The sequence below is a fragment of the Odocoileus virginianus genome, chromosome 15 (genome assembly GCF_023699985.2).
Source record: "Odocoileus virginianus isolate 20LAN1187 ecotype Illinois chromosome 15, Ovbor_1.2, whole genome shotgun sequence".
Lineage (NCBI taxonomy): Eukaryota > Metazoa > Chordata > Mammalia > Artiodactyla > Cervidae > Odocoileus > Odocoileus virginianus.
In genome coordinates, this window is record NC_069688.1 from 14,896,193 (window position 1) to 14,902,766 (window position 6,574).

The window sequence follows — 6,574 nt, forward strand, 5'->3', positions numbered from 1 at the left end:
GGTGTGGCGTGGACGAGTTCAGAATGGAAGCAATGGTTTGCCTAAGGCCATGTAGACCTGGAGTAAGTGTCAGACTTGGAGTTCAGATTCAGTTCTTCTCTTTTAGTTCATTTTCACTTTTCATTACATTCCTCTGAGAGGGTGGGGGGTGGTGAGATGGCCCGAATGTAGGGAGGAAAGGTAGCTGGGGAAGGACAGAGAGAATCAGGCAGTTGGAATGTTCGCTAGAAACTCCAGATGAATTTTCAGGCATCTACCAGCAGAAATAACTCTCTTGTCCAGGACGTGCCCTGCATGACCACAAACCTTACAGAAAAATCCAGCTTCATCAAGGTACCTCCTGGTTGGTGGGAAACAGCTGAGAGGGGCTTCTCATTAGATAAGAGGATTTCTGTATGCCTGTAAGTGTGGGGAGGAGTGTGTGTGTGGGGGGGTTCACTAATTCCCAGACAGTCCTTGGAAAGTATACTGGGTTGAAACGTGGACCCCAAAGGTATGTACAAGTCTTAACCCCTCCATTTGTGAATGGAAAAAAAATTTAGAAATAGAGTCTTTGCAGATAAAACCAAGTTAAGGATCTAGCAATTAGATCACAGTGGACAGAGGGCGAGCCCTGTGTGCAATGAGTGGCATCCTGAGGAGAGAGGAGGGGGAGACAGACACAGCGCAGGGTGGAGACGGCCCTGTGCAGACGGAGGCAGACTGGAGTGTGCCAGTCCAGGTCCAGCGAGGGGAGGGCGCCTGAAGGTGGAAGACGGAGGGAAGCAATCTTGCCTTTGAGCCTCCAACTTCGCCAAGAGTGAGGTCCTGCTGACACCTTGATCTTGGATTTCTGGCCTCCAGAACTGTGAGAGGATACATTTCTGTCGTTCTAAGCAACCCAGTTTGTGGAAGTTTACTACGGCGGCCCTAGGAAGTGAATACAGTAGGGGAGTTGGAACTGGAAATAAATAGTGGCTTGTTCAGCACGGGCTTGGGTTCGGGACCTATTAACCCGAGACTTTTCAGCCAGAGGCAAAGCGCCATTACCAGCCTTCAGGAGGTGGTGGTGGCTTATTGCCTCGAAGGTTGGGAGGGGATTCCCTGCGCCTGAGGAGACATCCAGGCTGGGCTCTCGGGCTCCAGCCCAGCCCTGCTCCCTCCCAGGGAAGACTCCCCGGCTCCTCTGGTCACTAGTCAATGTGCCACACAGCAGGCAGGGGAGACAGCCCGGCCGACTGAACATTTCGCTCCCGGTGGCTCAGCCTCAACGATGCTGTTTGCAACTGGAGGAGACCGAGAGCCCTTTAGGTGGTGAGTGCCTGCTCCCTTGAGGAAGAAGCTGGTGAATAAGTTTAGATCAGGTGTCCAAAATAAAACGTTGGCCATCTGGTGGGGTGGGGACGGTCACAGTTTAAATTTGTTGTTGTTCAGTTCCTTAGCCGTGTTCAATCCTGCGACTCCACAGATTGCAGATCGCCAGGAGTTTACTCAAACACCATTTAAGTTACATATATCATGTATGCATACAGTATTTATTAATAATTCATATAAAATATAGTTATTTTTTGATCCACCTGGAAGAAGTCATGGCAACCCACTCCAGTATTCTTGCGTGGAGAATCCCAGGAACAGAGGACCCAGGCAGGTTTCAATCCATGGGGTTGCACAGAGTCGGACATGACTGAAGCGACTTAGCATGCATGCATGCACACAGTCAATTATTTATTTATCACATATGATTGCTATTTATTATTCAATTATCCTTTATTTAATTACTATTAATGAAAGTGTTAGTTGCTCAGTTGTGTCCGACTCTTTGTGACCCAATGGATTGTAGCTCGCCAGATTTCTCTGTCCATGGAATTCTCCAGGCAAGAATATTGGAGTGGGTTGCCATTCCCTTCTCCAGGAGATCTTCCTGACCCAGGGATTGAACTGGGTCTCCTGCATTGCAGGCAGATTTTTTTTACTGTCTGAGCCACCAGGGAAGCCCAGTTATTATTACTATTTAATCAATAATGCTCTTATTATTACTTATTAATGATCATATAACATGTTATTAAATTATTATATAAATCATACAAATCAATACAATATATATATAAATTTGTATAATATAAAATTTATATACAAGATTTAATAATGTGTATATGTAGTGACATAAGTGTGTATCGTGTCTAGTTATATCTATAGTCATTCATATATATCTGACAGTCTCACTCCCATTAACACTGTAATGAGAAGCAAAAGGAATTTCATCCTGGAGCCACGTTTGCAGTCAGTCTCCCAGCGTGTGAAGAAAGCACCCTTAGTTGCCGAAAGGTTATGTGTGGGTTTAGTTGCTAGGCTGTGTGGAATTACTTTCCTAGGCTTGTTAGGGAAAGGGACGAAAGGGAAGACGAGACTAGCAGAGGCTTGGCATTTCTGGGACTTAGGTAAATTATATAATTGTTCTTTGCATTCAAGTCTGGTCCGCTTCCACCTGATATTTTGCTGAGGGGACTAGTGAGATCCCAAAGTTCAGTCCGGCGGAGGGGGCGTGGCTCCCTGGAGGAGAGGGGCGGGGCGAGGAGCGCAGGACTGGGAGCTGGGAGGAGTCCGGCTGACTCAGCCATCCTGGGCAAACGCACGTTCCTTCCAGCTCTCTTCGTCCGTGACCTCTTTTGGGTGGGCAAGGGGAGGACTCCAAACAACTGTGGTTTTTTTTTTTTTTTTTTTACCAAGAAGATGATGTGAAAGAGGGTCATTAGCAACATGATGGAGGGTTTGGCTATGAGATGGCATTTGAATGGCATGTGGGAAATGCTAGTTTGGGGACATATTTCCGTATTTCTGCACATGTGCCCCTCCAAGTCCCAGTGAAATTTGGGGGAAAACCCTGGAGATTGGCTACCGTCCTTCCCCTCCCTCAGTGGCTTTGAGTCTGGCACCTATCAGGTGCTCAGCAAATATTTGTTAAATGAATAAACAAATGAATAGAGTCCAAGGGCTTGGTTTACAGGCGAGAGAATCAAGGTTTAGAGGAATCAAGAGGTTGGTCAAGGTCATGTGTCAAGTGTGTGGGACATTCAGGCCCCTGAGTTCCAGTACACTGATCTCTCAGCGGGGATTTTCCTTCGGTTCCATCTTGCTGCTAGGACACCTGTAGCCACCAAAAGGATGCTTCAGTACTCTTGAAAGTTCAGCTGGATGTTGCTATGATACAGGCTTGCAAAGAGCTGATTGCCCAGTGGCAGGGGCAAGTGCTGTTTATGTTAGGTCAGTTAGAAGAAAGGCCGCCTGGCAGATACCGTTAACTGCCTCTTTAATATTTGTGAGGAGGCTGCATCGATAACATTTTGTGTGCATATGCTGGTAAAGTTTACTTTTTAGGGGCTCTGATACCCTATTGCTATTTCATTTATTTTGATTTTTTTACATATTCAGTGTTTTTATTTAATTTTTTTCAGCAGACAATTTACATACCTCCCCACCCCTTCCTTTAAGTTAGTGTTGACAACGTTCCATAATAAACTACTTAAAGAGAAGCTTTGGTCAAGAATGGAATGAAATTGCAAAACAAAACAAAACAGCCCCCCAAACAAAACCCAAATCACTGCTGCTTTAAAAAAACCAACACTTTCACCAATTATGTTCAAACGAAACACACAAGGAGGTTTGCGCCATGTGCGTCTCCAGTGTTTGCTGGCGGCGGGCTCCCCTCCCCGTGCCCCGGCGCAGCCGGTCCGTCCTCATGCTGGGTCTGGAGGCACGCTCAGCTTCACATTATCCGAAGACCCTGGATGGAAGACTCTAAGGTCTTGAAATCCCAAATGGTCATGGTTCCGTCGATGCCGGTAGTGCAAAATTTGCGACAATCTTGCTTGTCCGCCTCATAAATAGACACTTGGGTGATGCTGTTGTGGTGCAGCGTTTCCAGCGCCGTGTTGCGGTCCTCGGTCGTGGCCCGCTTGTCCATGTTGCGGAAGCTCTCCATGGCCGACATGTTGCGCTGGATGCTCTGTTTAGGGATGTCCAGCTTGGAGACAAAGGTCAAGCAGCCGCGGTCGTCGTAGTTAAAGAGCATGGGGCAGCAATCGTGGCCAGCAGCCACGACGCTGTTCTCTGAGACGAACGACACACTCAGGAGGGGCAGGAACTCCGTCTTCAGAGTTGAGACCTGCACGCTTTTTGAGGCGTCGGCAACAGACACGGTGCTGTCGTGGCTGACCCAGGCCAGGCGGCTGCCGCTGGCCGAGAAGCTGACCCCGTGCACCCAGCCGCCAGTGCCGCTGCCACCGAACTTGGACATCAGCTGACCAAAAGGCATCTTGCTGCCCCAGGGCGTGCTGGCTGGCTTCTCATCCACTTCTTTAATGTAGGCAGAAAACGCTCTGCATTTGAAGTCGCAGGATCCCGCGGCCAGCAAGACGTTGTTGGGATGCCAATCCAAGCTGAGGACCGTGGAGCGGATGGGCTTTTTAATGTGCTTGCTCACCCACCAGTCATTTTCAGACTCGAAGTAACAGACGGAGATGAGTCGTGCTCCGCTACCCACAGCAAACTTGTTCTTTAGCGGGGACCACTTCACGAAAGTGGCCGCCCGGTTAATTCTCAGGATCACCAGGGTTGGCTTCCAGACACCATCCTTCTGACTCTAGACGTAGGCGTTGCGGTCAGCCCCGCAAGTGACGATGCGGTCACTCTTGGGAGCCCAGTCGATACCTGTGATGTGTCCACTGTGTTCCTTGAGTTCATGAGCTTCCACCCACTGGCCCCCGTTCTTCTTATAGATGTGGACTTCGTGATTAATGGGGCTAAGGGCGATCTGTTCCAGGCATGACAGGTGATTGGCTCCAGTAAAAACTGATGCAGGGACATTATTCTTAGTGTTTTCAAAGGATAGAAAGCTGGGATCAGGGCCTTCCGGACGGGCTCGGAGTGTTGAATTCTCGGACTCTGGTCAGTCGACGCGAACAGGCTCCCGCTATTTCATTTAAAAATCCTTTCCTTCATATTTACCTACATGAAGAAAAAAAAGCCAGCAATGGGGCAGGGATGAATATGTATATTAATATTATATTAATATATAATTATATAATATTAATATTATATATTAAAGTATATATTAATCCCTGGCCCCTTGCTGGCTTTTTAAATTTATATATATGTGTGTCTGTGCTTAGTCATTCAGTAATGCCTGACTCTTTGTGACACCATGGACTGTAGCCCACTAGGCACTTCTGTCCATGGGGATTCCTCAGGCAAGAATACTGGTGAGGGTTGCCATGCCCTCCTCCAGGGAATCTTAACAACCCAGGGATCGAACACAGGTCTTCCTCACTGCAGGCAGATTCTTTACCATCTGAGCCACCAGGGAAGCCCATGAATACTGGAGTTGGTAGCCTATGCCTTCTGAAGGGGATCTTCCTGACCCAGGAATTGAACCAGGGTCTCCTACACTGCAGTTGGATTCTTTACCAGCTGAGCTACCAGGGAAGCCTGTATATATTCCAGGACCAACCAGTAGATACCAAAATATGACAATGCTCAAGTCCCTTAGTTGGCCTTCCCCTATCTGTGGGTTCCATATTTGTGAATTCAACCAACCATGGATCATGTAGTACTGTATATATTTATATATATTAAAAAAAATCCGTGTGTAAGTGGACTGGTGCAGTTCAACCCATGTTATTCAAGGGTCAACTATAAAGAGGTTGGAGATGACCATTTGTTGAATCTTTGCTTTCTTCCAGGCCCCATACTAAAACTGTAGACATGTGAAATCTTATTTAATCCGCATGACAACCCTGAAGTGTACTATCACCACCTGTTAGCAGATGATGTCTCTGCCCCACTCATACACTGTCGCCCACTCAGGTGACCAGCAGAAGCTTTAGCAGACAGCTTCCATCTTCCATCCATGGCCAGGGCACCTTAACCCCAGCATGTTTCTTTGACGGGGGGTGTTCCCCAGCCGAAGAAGGGTGCTGGGAGCACTTGTTGGGGGTGGGGAGGCAGGTCAGAAATACCAGAGACTTAATTCCCAGGGGCAGTCATCAAACATAGAGGGAAGGGAATTGGTGGATAGGTGTCCTTGGTTTTTTTTTTTTTTTAAATCCCTGATTCGGGCTCTTCTGAGGTATAGTCGATGGAGGCTTTCAGAGGACACCCAGAAAGATCTGGGTCCAGCTGCCCACCCCTGTCACTCTCTCATTAATGCTCCCTTCCTTGGCCTTCTTCTCTTTCCTGTCTGTCTCTTCTGCCTCTTCACTACATGTCCTAGGTTGTGTTCTCCTGAAATAGAATCTCAAGTGGAGATTTATATGTAGGAGGCTTATTGGAGAATGCATGTTATTCTGACACACATAAGGAGGGGGAAGGCAGGCCTGGGCAGAGAGAAAAGTTCAGTGTGGATAGAGTTGCAAAGGAGCCCTCAATCAATCTGTAGAGAGCTTTGGAGCTCAGAAGGCTTTTCTGAGGCAAGGGAGCCAGGCTTTGGGACACCAGGCATGAACAGTCCTCCTCTCCTTTAGAGAGGGTATAACCTGGGCTCAGCAATTCCCTTAGGCTGAAGACAGGTCCCAGAGAGCGATGTCGTTAGGACCCAGCA

General features: G+C 47.8%; 1 pseudogene; it reads right to left on the minus strand.

Annotated features, from left to right (window-relative positions):
* Positions 1–3,595: 3,595 nt before the first annotated feature.
* Positions 3,596–4,842, minus strand: LOC110143360 (actin-related protein 2/3 complex subunit 1A pseudogene; annotated as a pseudogene).
* Positions 4,843–6,574: the final 1,732 nt, after the last annotated feature.